The sequence below is a fragment of the Pinus tabuliformis genome, chromosome 4_1 (genome assembly GCF_031772625.1).
Source record: "Pinus tabuliformis cultivar Carrire ecotype Pingquan chromosome 4_1, CPIR1, whole genome shotgun sequence".
Lineage (NCBI taxonomy): Eukaryota > Viridiplantae > Streptophyta > Pinopsida > Pinales > Pinaceae > Pinus > Pinus tabuliformis.
The window spans coordinates 785093691-785108059 of record NC_142303.1 but is presented as its reverse complement, the minus strand read 5'-3'; the positions used below and the strand labels follow the sequence as shown (position 1 = coordinate 785108059).

Genomic DNA, 14369 nt, shown 5'->3' with positions numbered 1-14369 from the left:
TCCCTGCCTGGATATAAGGCACCCATTTTTGTTACACTTGATACTTCCTATATTAGACGGGCACTCTGCGTCTCATACATATGCATAAATGCATATACAACATGTAATTATGTTACAACATGTAATTATCTTCACATAATGGAAACTACGATTTTTCTGAGGGAAAAAAAAATAGGTCTTTTATGGTTTTTTAATCGTAAATTTGTTTGCCATCTCCAAGATATGCTAACGCTTTTGTATTTTTGTGTTTTATTTGTTATTAGGGTTTAGGCTTTTGCTTCTAACCTTGTGATGGCTTCCACTCTTTGCGCTTTAAAATGGACCAGTTTTCCCCAATATCTGTCTGAGGAAAGAGTGTTTAAGATTTATTTCCTGCGAGATTTCAATTTTATGGCTTTTGATGGTGTAAAGTTACGACACGTTTTGCAGCCCATAGGGGTTTTGTGCCATTATTAGGGGGATATATATTAGGAAGCTTCCCTAAATATTCTGTGACGTTTGACAGCTGTTTCGAAATATTTTATCATGCCACTGGTTATATTGCCTACTCCACTGGTTATATTGCCTACTCAGTTTCTTTCAGTTTTACACAAGGGCTTTATGCTTTATCGGGGGGATTTATAGTAGGAAGTTTCGCTAAATATTCTGTGATGTTTGACAGCTCTTTCGAAATATTATTCACGCGACTGTTTATATTTGTTACTCAGCGTGTTTCAGTATTAAAATGATTTGAATTGACTTGCAGGGCTTCCTTATTAACTATATCCCGATTTCAAGATGCAAATCTTTGTTAAGACCCTAACCGGTAAGACTCTCGCTCTCGAGGTCGAGAGCTCTGATACCATTGACAATGTAAAGCAGCGCGAAGATGGCCGAACCCTTGCTGACTACAATATTCAGAAGGAATCGACCCTACACCAGCAGCGTCTGATCTTTGGTGGAAAGCAGCGCGAAGATGGCCGAACCCTTGCTGACTACAATATTCAGAAGGAATCGACCCTACACCTCGTCCTCCGATTGAGAGGTGGCATGCAGATCTTTGTCAAAACTCTTACTAGTAAGACGATTAGTCTGGAAGTTGAGAGCTCAGACGCCATTGATAATGTGAAAGCCAAAATCTAGGATAAGGAAGGCATTCCTCCTGACCAGCAGCGTTTGATTTTTACTGGAAAGCAACTTGAAGATGGCCGAACCCTTGCTGACTATAATATCCAGAAGGAATCCACCTTGCATCTCGTCCTGCGTCTGAGGGGTGGTATGCAGATCTTTGTTAAAACCCTCACCGGCAAGACGGTCACCTTGGAAGTTGAGAGCTCTGATACTATTGATAATGTTAAGGCCAAGATCCAGGATAAGGAAGGCATTCCCCCAGACCAACAGAGGCTCATCTTCGCTGGTAAGCAGCTGGAGGACGGTCGGACCTTAGCAGATTACAACATTCAGAAGGAGTCAACGCTGCACCTTGTGCTTCGTTTGAGAGGTGGTCTGCAGATCTTCGTGAAAACCTTGACTGGGAAAACTATTAACTTGGAGCTAGAGAGCTCCGACACCATTGATAACGTGAAGGCGAAGATTCAGGATAAGGAGGGTATCCCTCCCGACCAGCAGACGCTGATTTTTTCTGGTAAGCAGCTGGAAGATGGACGTATTCTGGCTGATTAACAGAAGGAGTCTACTCTGCACCTGGTGCTTCGTCTTCGTGGTGGTGATTTTTAACTGTTAAATATTTGTCGTTCTGTTGGAGTTACATAGGAGGTTATGATTGAAAGGTGTTTATGTCTGTGTCTGTTGGTGTTTATTATATTTTGTGGATTCTGGTATTGTTTGTGTTAGCGTGTGTGCGGTTGGTGGAAGCCAACACTGGTTTTCTGGCTGATACGATGATGTTAACTTTGGAAGTCATTAAACTCTCTAAAGACCAAAGCCTATGAAAACATATTTCCGTGAAATAATAAGATTTATATTATTGTAATGCAAGTATCTTAAATGGTGGTCCAGTTTTAAATTTCATTGTTACTGTTACTGTTTTCACTTGGATGTGTGTCATTTGATTTCTGAAGTTTCAGTTGGGGCTTTGAATTTATTTCCTAGATTAAGCCAGGGTTCTAAGTTCTTGAATTTTAGTTTGTGAGTTGCCATATTTAAAAATGTTCTGTTGTTATCAAACTGTTTCAGCAGGTAGGAATCAGATTTGATGGATGGTGTTTGCTCTATTACATGATCTTTAGAATCATGTGAATATGAGGAATGATTTATCTATATAAGAATTGTATTAATATTATGCAGTTCAGGGATTTAATTATTTAGATACACCGTATGTATATTTTATTGTTTATATTTAATAAATCATGTGAATATGAGGAATGATTTATATATATAAGAATTGTACTAATATTATGCAGTTCAGGGATTTAATTATTTAGATACACCGTATGTATATTTTATTGTTTATATTTAATCATTTAAATACTGATGCATGGGGCAACGAATATGAAACCCATCTGAGTTAAACCAGTATTAGTACAGAGTAATCTATGTCCAAAATGAAATCCAGTACATCTTTGAATTTCATCACTGATTTATACTTGATTTCGGACCCCAGGCAAATCAAAGTCCCAATCAACCAGTTCTTTGATTAGATTGTCTAGTTGTTTGAGCTACTCAAGATCCAACATAATCTTTATTTCATAGTTTGCAAACCTGGCAAAATCTTGTCACCAGTTCTTGTATGGGAGAAATACGGATCTAATTTTTGAAGTGACTTGGCTGATATCTTTGCCAGGCAAAGATGTGAAGAGCTTTCTTTCATCAATTACAATTAAAGTTAACCTGTCTGCTTGATTGCTTGTAACCATTACATCATATTTTAGCTATATGAATTCGATGATCCGTTTCGATTTTTCGTTGCCCTGTACTTTAATTTGTGGGCCTTATTTGTTTGTTTCTTTGTCTCTTGTAATTTTAGCTAGTGAGTTACCATTATTTGCCTTCAGCAACTAATATGGTTAGTATGACTCACTCATTTATAACTGGTATATTTGAGAACAAATTGATCAAATGTGGGTTCGGTTGCTGCAATTCTTATTGAACCTGTGGATCCAACAATTTCATCCGCTCTAGCTGATCCTCCACCTGTGCATGTACGTTTACCATCCTTGTTAAGCTTATGCCGTTACTGAACCTTCTCTCGATGTTGAGGATCTTCGGAAGAGGCTGATTTAAGCCTCCGAGTCTAACCCTGCAAATAATTTTAATGAATGGCCGCCTTCCACTACAAACTCTTCGACACTAGCCGCCAGAGTCCTTTTGCTCGCATTGCCAGATTCATTAGTTGTGGGGTTCTTTGATTGCTCTAGCCTTCTTCTATCTATTGGGGCAGTTACAGTACTCCAGTTTCTTATTAAATGACACTTTCTATGAATTATTCTTACCTCCATTACTGGAGAAACTTCCTGATTGCCCTCCCGATGCTTTGTGTGACTCCTGATGGAGCGAACATGATTTCACTTTGATATATCGAAAGAGAAGAAATATGAACTCCTTTGAATCTGCTCGCTATTATCGCCGAGGCTCCTCCCAGAAGAAGGGTGTCTTCGGCGAATAAAAGAATCTACAAATAGAAAAAGTTACGAACCCAAGCATTAGCCATATACAAATTAATTACCATGCCTTTTTGAACCAAAAGGATATTGTCCATTTTTGGATGAATCCCTTTGGTTTTCAACTTTTCAGGGATTATGTTTGGAATAACCTTCTCTCCCAATTTTGATATGTTTTTTACTCCATTTCACATTCTGTATACACACTACATAAATCAGACTTTTGTTAGTAATAGATTACTGATAGAGTTAACCTCTGGAATAGTTGGGATTCTGTTCTTTGTGCTGGAGAGTTATTATCTTAGTCACTTTTACATGGCATCCCCACCCACTTGAGACTCTTATCAGATTTGAATTCTACTGAAAAAGTAAATATGATTTGGTACCTATCATGTTTGCAACATTCCTGCTATTGACTTAATATTTATAACTCTGTAAAAGATATATTTTCATTGCCATCGAAATACGAACTTTCATGTTAGTACTTTTTTACATGGAATCCTCTCCTCTTTTTTATCTTCCTCAATCCACGCCAAACTTCATATAGATTTTAACAATGCGTGTTTTTTTCAATTTCGTGTGACTGTTATAGAAGGGTTAGCAAGCGGGATGCATATATTCTGCAAATGCAGCCTTTTCTCCTCACGATGTATCTTTTTGGATGGTAAATTTTCCAGAATTTCTGATCGATTGGTTCTGTATGATACAGCCTTTCAGAGCAAGCCAAAGATGATCACAATTTCATTTTGAGCTGGGTAATGTTAGGGTTCAAAATGTGAACAAAATATGTTGAAAATATAACTTTATAAACTCTCTTTTTTTTTTTTTTTTGTGGAACCTCATTAAACATGTCAAAACATAAAATATAATTAGAACAGGCCTTTTGTTTGGATGTGAAATAGTATTTGGGTTGTGTGTTATTATTTTTTTAAACTGTATGAGAATATTGTATTAAACCAAAATTTATGCCTTGATTGTGGCTTGTAAATTGGGTGAAAACAATGAAAATCCTTCGAGGACTAACTATTTCTGTAACCTCGTGATGATCTTTATTCTCAATATTCATTAGCCATTTTACAATCTTAAATGTATATTCCCACAATATGGCTTGCCCTTATAAACATAAACATGCATTTGTTGCACCAAATTTACCTCTTTAGTTGGATATACACAAAATAGGGCTTTTCATCTAATTTTATGATTTTGTCCAAGTGTTTCAAATGAATCAAAACTATGTTTCAAGTCATCCAAGTTGATATCATTTTGCAAAAGAATGGCTTGGGAATATGATTGTTTGCCTCAACCTAAGTTTGTGGAGGAATTTTTCCATTCACTCTTTAGATTTGTAGTAGTGAAAATTAACCTTATTTCTTTTTAAATTTCTACTATAATCATAAAATCAAATCCAAATAAGATGTAGATATGCCATAGAATTGAAGCTATTTATCTCATTGATCTGGGGCTCATGGGATTGCAAATGTTGCCCTTGTTACAATTTGTGAATGAAACTTTAATGTGCAAATCATTTTAGTAGCCAAAAAGGAGTGAAATAGAATTGAAGCAAGTGATTGATCTAGGGCTCATGGGATTGCAAATGTTGCCTTTATTACAATTTGTGAATGAAAATTTAATGTGCAAATCATTTTAGTAGCCAAAAAGATTAAAATAGATCAAGAAAAATATAAGTTACCCTACCAAAACAATTCATTTGTTGGTTGCATAGTTGGAATTCCTTGAACTACAACATGCTTCTCATTGTGGTCATTGAGTGTCAAAAACCCTCTGTATTGTCTAAGGTCATTGAGTGTCTAAAAACTTGAATAACTTAACTTTCCAAGATTTGTAACTCACATCATCAATAATTCATTGCCCTAATAGCTCAATTTTTTTTGTGCACTAGCTAAAGAGTGCCAAAAGTATTAATACCACCTTGCTCAGAAAAATACATCCATTCAAAAGCCTATGTTATAAGATTAATTTTTTGAATTCAATTTCTTGAATTTTTTGTATACTTGGAGGCAGAAATGATAAAAACTATGCTTAAATGAAATAAATTCAACAAAGTTAGGAAAAATAAAGGGAAATAAAGGAAAAAGACAAGAAATTAGTCAAATTAAAAAGTAAGAAAATAAAAAAATATTCGGGAAAAGATTTTTAATTATTTTTTCTCTAATTAACATGTCATCTTAAAAAAAACCATATAAAAAGACAATTTAAAATTTAAGATGACAATTTAAAATTTGTCATCTTAAATTGAAAATATGGAGAAAAAAAATATAATTCATAAAAACGGAAATAATAAAAAATGAAAAGAAGAAGAAGATTAAATAGAAAGGAAATAAAACAAAAAACAAAAAATTAGTAATTAGTAGAAAGGGAAGTTACTAAACAACTCAACCAATCACTTTACAAATAAATAAGTTTAAATGATAATAAAAAATAACAAAAATTTGAGGTTGAAAGCAAATAATTATTAATTCATTGCTTCATTGACAAGTAATTTCACGAAAGCTTTTTGTGTAGTGTCCCAACTCTAACACGAAATTTCCATATTCATTAGAAAGAAAAAAATAACTTCCAATAATGCCAAGTTTCTAATAATGTCACAGTGGTTTTAAAGTGACTAGATTGTTTCAGCTAGTTTTAAGTTAACTAGATTTTTTTAATGTCTTTTTCTCTTAACACAAGGCATAATTGTTTTAAGTTAACTAGATTTTTTTAATATGTCTTTTCCTCATAGCACAAGGACAACTACCTCGTAAAATTTGATCCCAACCACTTTGCTAAAGATTAACTGACCCAGCTAACGATTAACTGGTTATTGGAAACATGACTTATTAATTGTGCTAGTGGGATTTTATTTATTATATTATAATATTACTTCTCTATAATTGTTTTAATTTTTATAATATGTTATTAATATCTATAAATATAAATAATTAACTTTGCGGAAGAAAATTTGATCCCAACCACTTTGCTAAAGATTAACTGACCCTCCTAACAATTAACTGGTTATTGGAAACTTGACTTATTAATTGTGCTAGGAGGATTTTACTTATTATATTGTAATATTATTTCTCTATAATTGTTTTAATTTTTATAATATGTTATTAATATTTATAAATATAAATATAAATAATTGTATTGAGAGGTTTTTATTTACACTTTACTTATTATAGTGTAATATTATTTTTCTATAATTGTTTTAATTTTCATAATATGTTATTAATATTTATAAATATAAATAATTGTATTGATAGATTTTTATTTACAAAGTGTAGAGTATGGGAAATGATACATGGTCTATTTTCTTTCTCAAAAATGGTTTGATGAAAGGTAGTTTCATTTTGTATGGTCTATTTGTTTTCTAGAAAATGTTAGTATATAATACCATTAAAATATTGAAAACAAATTGCAAGTAGGATTGTGTTGTGTTTATGAATGTTCAATTCAATAAGAAAGAGTATTTTCTCAACGAATGTTCATTATATAATACCATTAAAATATTGAAAACAAATTGCAAGTAGGATTGTGTTGGGTTTATGAATGTTCAATTCAATAAGAAAGAGTATCTTCTCAACCAGTGTTCATTACACTATGAAAAAATGACCTTTCTTTTTAAGAAAAGAGCATCGACCATTATATTCTAGTAAAATTTGTCCAAAAAAATGTGTAACAATGAGTCAAGACATAAAATAACATCAAATAATTAGAATAGGTTTCTTGTTTGGATATGAAATAGTATTTGGATTGTGTTATTATTTTTTTTGTAATTGTATGAGAATGTTGTATTAAACCAAAATTTATGCCTAGATTGTGGCCTGTACATTGGGTGAATACAATGAAAATCCTTCAAGGGAAACTATTTCTGTAACCTCACGATGATCTTTATTCTCAATATCTATTAGCCATTTTACAATCTTAAATGACACAAGATTTTTGGAGATGTAGATTCTCCAAAAGACCTGTAGATATAGACACCTAGATTGTGGCCTGTACATTGGGTGAATACAATGAAAATCCTTCGAGGGAAACTATTTATGTAACCTCACAATGATCTTTATTCTCAATATCTATTAGCCATTTTACAATCTTAAATGACACAAGATTTTTGGAGATGTAGATTCTCCAAAAGACTTGTAGATATAGACAAAATTTATGCTACATATTAGGCCCACTGTCAAGGAATAGTTGTGAGGGAAGGAATACCATTTTTCATTAGGACTCTTGCATCCAAGTTTACACCTTTATGGCTAGATTATTTATAGAAGAATTGTTTATTCTCAGCACAAGAAAAAAGTTAAATGCCTCCTGTAACATTACTCTTCCACGACCTTAAAAATATGCTTGGTTTGTAGATATCTTCCTATATGTAACTTTCTCAATTTGCTATAATGGGTCATTGTTTAGACATTTGATGTTATTGTTTCATCCTCTTCTTGAACCAATCTATCTCCAAACACTCATTTGTATAATTGTACAAAATCAAATCCATTCCAATCTAGATAACTTGGCATATTCCTATGTCCGCATCTCCATAGAAATACTTCCCATGATTTTCCAAAGACTCATCGATCAAGTAATGTATATTCCCACAACATGGCTTGCCCCTATAAACAAAAACATGCATTTGTTGGACCAAATTTACCTCTTTAGTTGGATATACAAAATAGGGCTTTTCATCTAATTTTAAGATTTTGTCTGAGTGTTTCTAATGAATCCAAACTATGTTTCAAGTCATTCAAGTTGATATCATTTTGCAAAAGAATGGCTTGGGAATATGATTGTTTGCCGTAACATAAGTTTTTGTGGGAATTTTTCCATTCCCTCTTCTCTAGATTTGTAGTAGTGAAAATTAACCCTTTCTCGTTTTAAATTTCTACTGTAATCATAACGTCAAATCCAAATAAGATGTAGATATGCCCTAGAATTGAAGCTATTTATCTCATAAGTGATTGATCTATGGCTCATGGGATTGCAAATGTTGCCCTTGTTACAATTTGTGAATGAAACTTTAACGTGCAAATCATTTTCGCAGCCAAAAAGGATTGAAATAGATCAAGAAAAAATATAAGTTTCCCTACCAAAACAATTCATTTGTTGGTTGCATAGTTGGAGTTCCTTGAACTACAACATGCCTCTCGATTGTCTAAGGTCATCGAGTGTCCAAAAACGTGAATAACTTAATAAACTTTCCAAGATTTTTAACTCACACCATCAATAATTCATTGCCCTAATAGTTCAATTTTTGTGTGCACTAACTAAAGAGTGCCAAAAGTATTAATACCGCCTTGCTCAGAGAAATACATCCATTCAAAAGTCTATGTTAACTTAAATTGTAATAAAAATTTCCTTTATGAATGTGCAAAATGAAAACTTAAAGGCGAAGATAGAGTGTTGAAGACTTACTTTACACATCAAGAAGCAAAAGGCCACATGGGAGGATTGGTATTAAGGGTTGCATACATCAAGAGGAGATTTTGAAAAGGGCAAGAGGATAACAAATGACGATCATTAGCTTTGTTGTATGTTGAGATTTGTGCCCCAAGGGATGGAAACATATTTCCGTTAAGGTACAATTGTTTCATGTTTATTTTCTTGGGTTGCTTTATGTATTTGGTTGGATAGAATTGAAGTATATGCTATTGTAATTTTATATTTTAGATTCATCTCTAAGGTTTCAAGTTTACAAGGGACAAATCTAGGGAACCTTGAGTTGAGGTGAAATTTTTGAATTTGTTTCAAGTAATGATTTATAAAATTACTAGGAAGTAAAATAAAAATAAAGATTGACCATTCCATTAGATAGAGATTTGGTAGGTATGGTATTACTAGCGATTGCCCCATTGGATGTAAAGGAACATTGTAAAAAATGCACTTAAATGTTGTGAACTTGTGGAATTTAACATAAGATGACACACTAACATTTTATTTATAAAATAAGGTGTTTTGGAGTGTTTACAATAACTTGAAATAAATACTTCAACGAAAACGAAATGTGTAAAAGGTAGTATATATGACTACACCAAAGTTGTTGTATTTAATGTTACTTATTTGAAGAAGAAATGATGACATTTTTTAGACCCATGTGTGCGTGAATTTTTTCAACAAGAAAAAAATCAACAACTTTATATTGATATAATAAAGTGTTTACATCGTTTAAAATTGATCAAAATATCAAATTGTATCATGAAATCCCCATCTTGTTAAAATAGTCCAAACATTAATCTAAATATAACATATAGACCATAAAGGTTCCTATCATCAATGAGAAATGTTGAGGCCACAATCACATAAAGAAAAATCAACATTTGTGAAAAGCCTTGGCTAATAGGAAAATTCCCTAAATAAACTAAACATCCAACACGAAATTCTTCCACAAAGATTGTGCCCACTTGAGTCATCAAGCCTCTTTTTGAAAGGGCATCAACACACCCATTCAATTCCTTGTCGATATGTGAAATGTTGACGTACTTGAAGGATTTGTAGAGTTGTCTAACCCTTTGTTGCCAATGACCAAAAGTGGCTATGTCCAAAGAAAAACTCTCATTTATCCATTCCACCACTACTTTGGAATCCCCAAAGACCAATATGTGTTTGAATTTTGTTGTGTATATATTCCTTTTAAAAGGAATTTTGGTTGAATTTCAATTGATGATAAACCTTTGTAATATACAAAATCAAAATCTACTACTAAAAATAGATATGTTTTTGAATGTATACCTTTATGACTATGACATTAACACGGAAGTAAGTGTAAAATAATTGACATTGAAGTTCAACAGTTGAAATAGCTTTGTGATAAACGCAACAAAAAACGAATATTTATGATAATTATGGGTGTGATAGGAGACCTTTATGATTTTAATATCAATAGAGAAGCAAGTGGAAAACCAATTTGTGACCAAGTAGAAATAATTGAAGTGATGGTATTCATCTAACTAATTCAACAACATGAATATATCATTTGAATAACGAGAAACACATCTTTAACTAAATATGATATATTCCATGCAATCAACAATTAATCATTAGAGGCAACTAAAGGCTCAAGGGGATACAATTAACAATGCTAAGTGCCCATGTTCCTAAATGTCTTCTAAAAACAATCTTTAATTGAAAAACTTCACAACTTGTGTGGGACGTGGTTAGAAATAACTTCATCTATGTTGAATCCTTGAGAATTGTGAATAATTGAATAACTACATATTTTGTATTCTTTTAAGCATTAGAATGTGTTTTTATCTCTTGCATAACATGTTATTTTTGTGTCCTATGGATTTTACACTCTTTTGCATGGACTAATGTGTTTTTTTATATCATTATTGGTAAATTAGACACCAAAAATATTAGTAATATATAATAATAAGTTTAGATTTTAAAATTTAAAGTATATTTTAAGGTACTCATTCATTTATGCTTTATGAGAGGGTATTCGAAATGAAAAAGAATGTATGAAAAACACATCCCAATATCTCATATAAGACAATTTAATATTACTAGTCATTTACCTTCAATATGCAAATAGTGGTAATATTATTCATCATTAACATATTGATGCTATCTTGCCTAACAAATCAATGTAATATTCTTTATTTTTGACATATTTTCAATATGTAACCTTTAATTAACCAAAATAGATGGATCATCACGTTTCACATTATGTAGGGATACTCGAGTAGAGCTTGCTTGGATGCTTGCTCTCAAAAGATTGTAGGGCTTCATCTTTGAACCACATCAACTAAGATTGTTTTTTTTTTCGAAAAAACATTTTCACCTATTTTCACCACTTGTACTAGGTTTGATTTTTTATTTTTTTTTGTTAAGAGGAGATAGGCAACTATAAAGTCAAAAAGATGTACATGAAATATATAGATTTTGAAAAAGGCACATAGAAATGAGATATTAATGCAACCCACAAGCATCCCTGGGTTATATTGGCTCTTTTGTTTAGCGACTATCCCTTTGTCACCTACGCAACTATTCTGTTGGGAAGGTGGTCAGCCTCGATGGTGAAACGAGTCTTGGGGTGAAGAAGTTTGGATATGGTCTTGGTTTCTTCCTTCTTGGTTTGCAGGGTTGGCTTCATCTTTCTTTTCTTGTGGTGCCTCCCTAATTCCTTTGTGTTCATGGGGGTTCTCTCATCAGTGGGCCAAGTGGTGGCGTGGGGTAAGTTGGTGGTTGGAGGTGTGGTTGCAGTCTTTGTGTATTTTGTTGTATTGGCTCTTATTCTTGTTGGCTTTTGTTGTATCCATTTTGTAGTTATCTTGGGTTGCGAGGCCTACCCCTAGTCACTGGGAAAAAAGGATTAGCTTTGGATATTCCACTATCTAGTTTATGTCACATTAGTGAGCTGGAGTATGAAGAGAGGTCGCTTCCAAGAGTGGGTCTACTGGGGTGAAATTTTATGCATCATCGGATTGAAGGTTTCACATCTTGTTATTGTGAGTTCACTCCTACTTCTAGATAAAATCACCAACATGGAGGGGGAAGCATCCTCTCATCGAACCTCCCTTTCAGACATATAAGTTTTCACTAATTGAGCAAACCGGGTTCTAGATATTGGTCATACAAGAGGGAGGTATAACTAGTATATGCAAACAATTAACCCTTATTGGCAGATGAAATTTGTTATGGGGCAAAGTATCATGGATTGGCATGAATCTCCTATGGACATCTTTTGATCCCTTGATCACTTTTAAAAGAATCCAAGTACTCCTTACAAGAGGATGGAGGGTTGAGCATCAACTTGGAATCCCCCCAGTAGCAAGACAGACTCCAGTAGACTCAACAACTCCCATCCTGGTTACAGAATTAGATTCAAACCCCTCAACATGATTTCCATATGGTTTTGGTGTGTGATCGCGTAGCTGTAGCTTCTTTTGTCAAGGTCAGTCAGGCTTGAGTTTTAGATGTAGCCTGATTATTTTTGTGTCTTTTAAGTTTTGGTTAGTTATTGCACCCTTAAGGAGAGTATATTTTTGGACCTGGTTTAGTGTCCCCTGTGAGAGACCAACTTGAATTTTGAAAACTTTCATGCTGCTGGGATCCAACAACGGATGTGCCTAGCCATTCAACGACTATGGGCGCTCCGCAGAGTTTTGAACCCGGTGGAGGGTTGCGAGGAGGGATATGTGGCACCCCCTTTCTCCCTACGCACTAGTCCAAGAATTACAAACGTCGATTTCCAAACGGTGTGGGAGGGAGCCACGTGTTCCTCCACGTCATTCCACACTGATTCCTGCCACTCCACGTCAAACTCACTACCCACTCAGCATGTTGCATAGCCTCACCATGCCCAATCAGCCTGCCACATTGGCACGACCCATGTCATGTTGTGTCATCATGACATCATCTAATTTATTTTAATTATATAAAAAGGATTTTGGGGTCCATTCTTGTCATTTTGTCTAGTTCACCCTCTAGCTCGACTCACACACTCGTGGGGACATTTTTCTTAGTTTCGAGACATTTCATTCCTAATTCACAATTTTCAAACTGTTTTTTCGCTCCCATTCATGAATTCAACCTTTTAAAAACCCCGCTCTTACTAAATTCACATGAATTGAGCTCTAAAAATCAAACCTTAAGCCTTATTGGAAAATAAATGTGCACTCCTTGACGAAAATCCGTCATTTTGACAAACTAAATCCCTCAATTAATTAAATTAGCCCCATAAATACATTTGTGAGTTGAAGTAACCTTTTTTATTTGCTAAATTTGAACTCATTTAGCTCAAGAAACCCTAAGTCTGACCTTCGCATGCGCTATTCATTTCCACTACTTAAACTTTTAAAGGTTTCTCCTACCAACTTGTTGCCCAATCTCCTTGTGACATGTGGCACATCCTCATTTGCTCCTTTCATTCCTTGAGAATCTCCCTTTTGTCCTCTGCTCCCTCCTCAATCAACTAACAATTCCCATTACATTTCCCTGTTACAATGGCTTCCTCACCTGCTAGAAGTTTTGTTGATGTCCAAATGAAGGGAAAGACCAAAGAACAAGACTATTATGATGGTGATACCAATGCCTGGGACCCACTAATAGCAATATTTGACATGAGAAAGGCCATTTGTATTCTAGGTGGGTAGGCAGTGTCAAAATTGTCGAGGAATTTCAAGCCCTACTCTCAAATCAAGACTGAGAGCTAGAAATTACCAAGATAGAGATTTTTCGGGAAAAGGAACACATCAAGAGAATTGAAGTTAAACTAGAGTTTCTAAGGATATAACACCCCAACAAACCTTCCCTCAAGGCAGCTAGGAAAATAATATGGGGACAAATAATGAAGACAGTAGATAAGCACTGAGATCATCTGAAATTGATCCAAGAGATGATTGAGACCGTCAAAAGAGCCCACAGAGAAATGAAGGTTATTAAGAGCACTATTGGCAACTCTCCCTCTAAGGCCGGAGTGATTATAGTCTTTCTTAATCAAATCCATAAGAGGTGGTGAAGGCAAACATCAACAAGGTCTGAATGGGTAGAAAGGGCTAAATAAATGAAAATAAAGCACCAATTGGTTATATTGGTTGAGGAGAGGACATAGGCACTAACTAAAGAAATAGAAGGCTTCAAAGAGAAATGTGAGATGCTTTACCAAAAGAGATTTCCAAATTTCTTTGATGGTAATGGGAATCTGTATCGTAAGGAATCCTCCTTGAAAAACTTGGTTGCAATTAAAGAAGATCATGAAGGTTATGGGGAAGAGAATCATGCCCTTCATGGAAAAGAAATCGTGGACTTGTATGATGATCATTGTGAAATTTT

At 34.1% G+C, this 14369-nt stretch overlaps 1 pseudogene across 1 annotated transcript in view; it reads left to right on the top strand.

The window, feature by feature from the left end:
* LOC149178527 (polyubiquitin-like) overlaps nt 1-1977 on the top strand; it is a 49391-nt pseudogene extending 47414 nt beyond the window's left edge. Inside the window, exon 4 of the transcript XR_016258210.1 lies at nt 778-1977. The product of XR_016258210.1 is annotated as a polyubiquitin-like (transcript). The remainder of the gene's footprint in view (nt 1-777) is intronic.
* Nucleotides 1978-14369: the final 12392 nt, after the last annotated feature.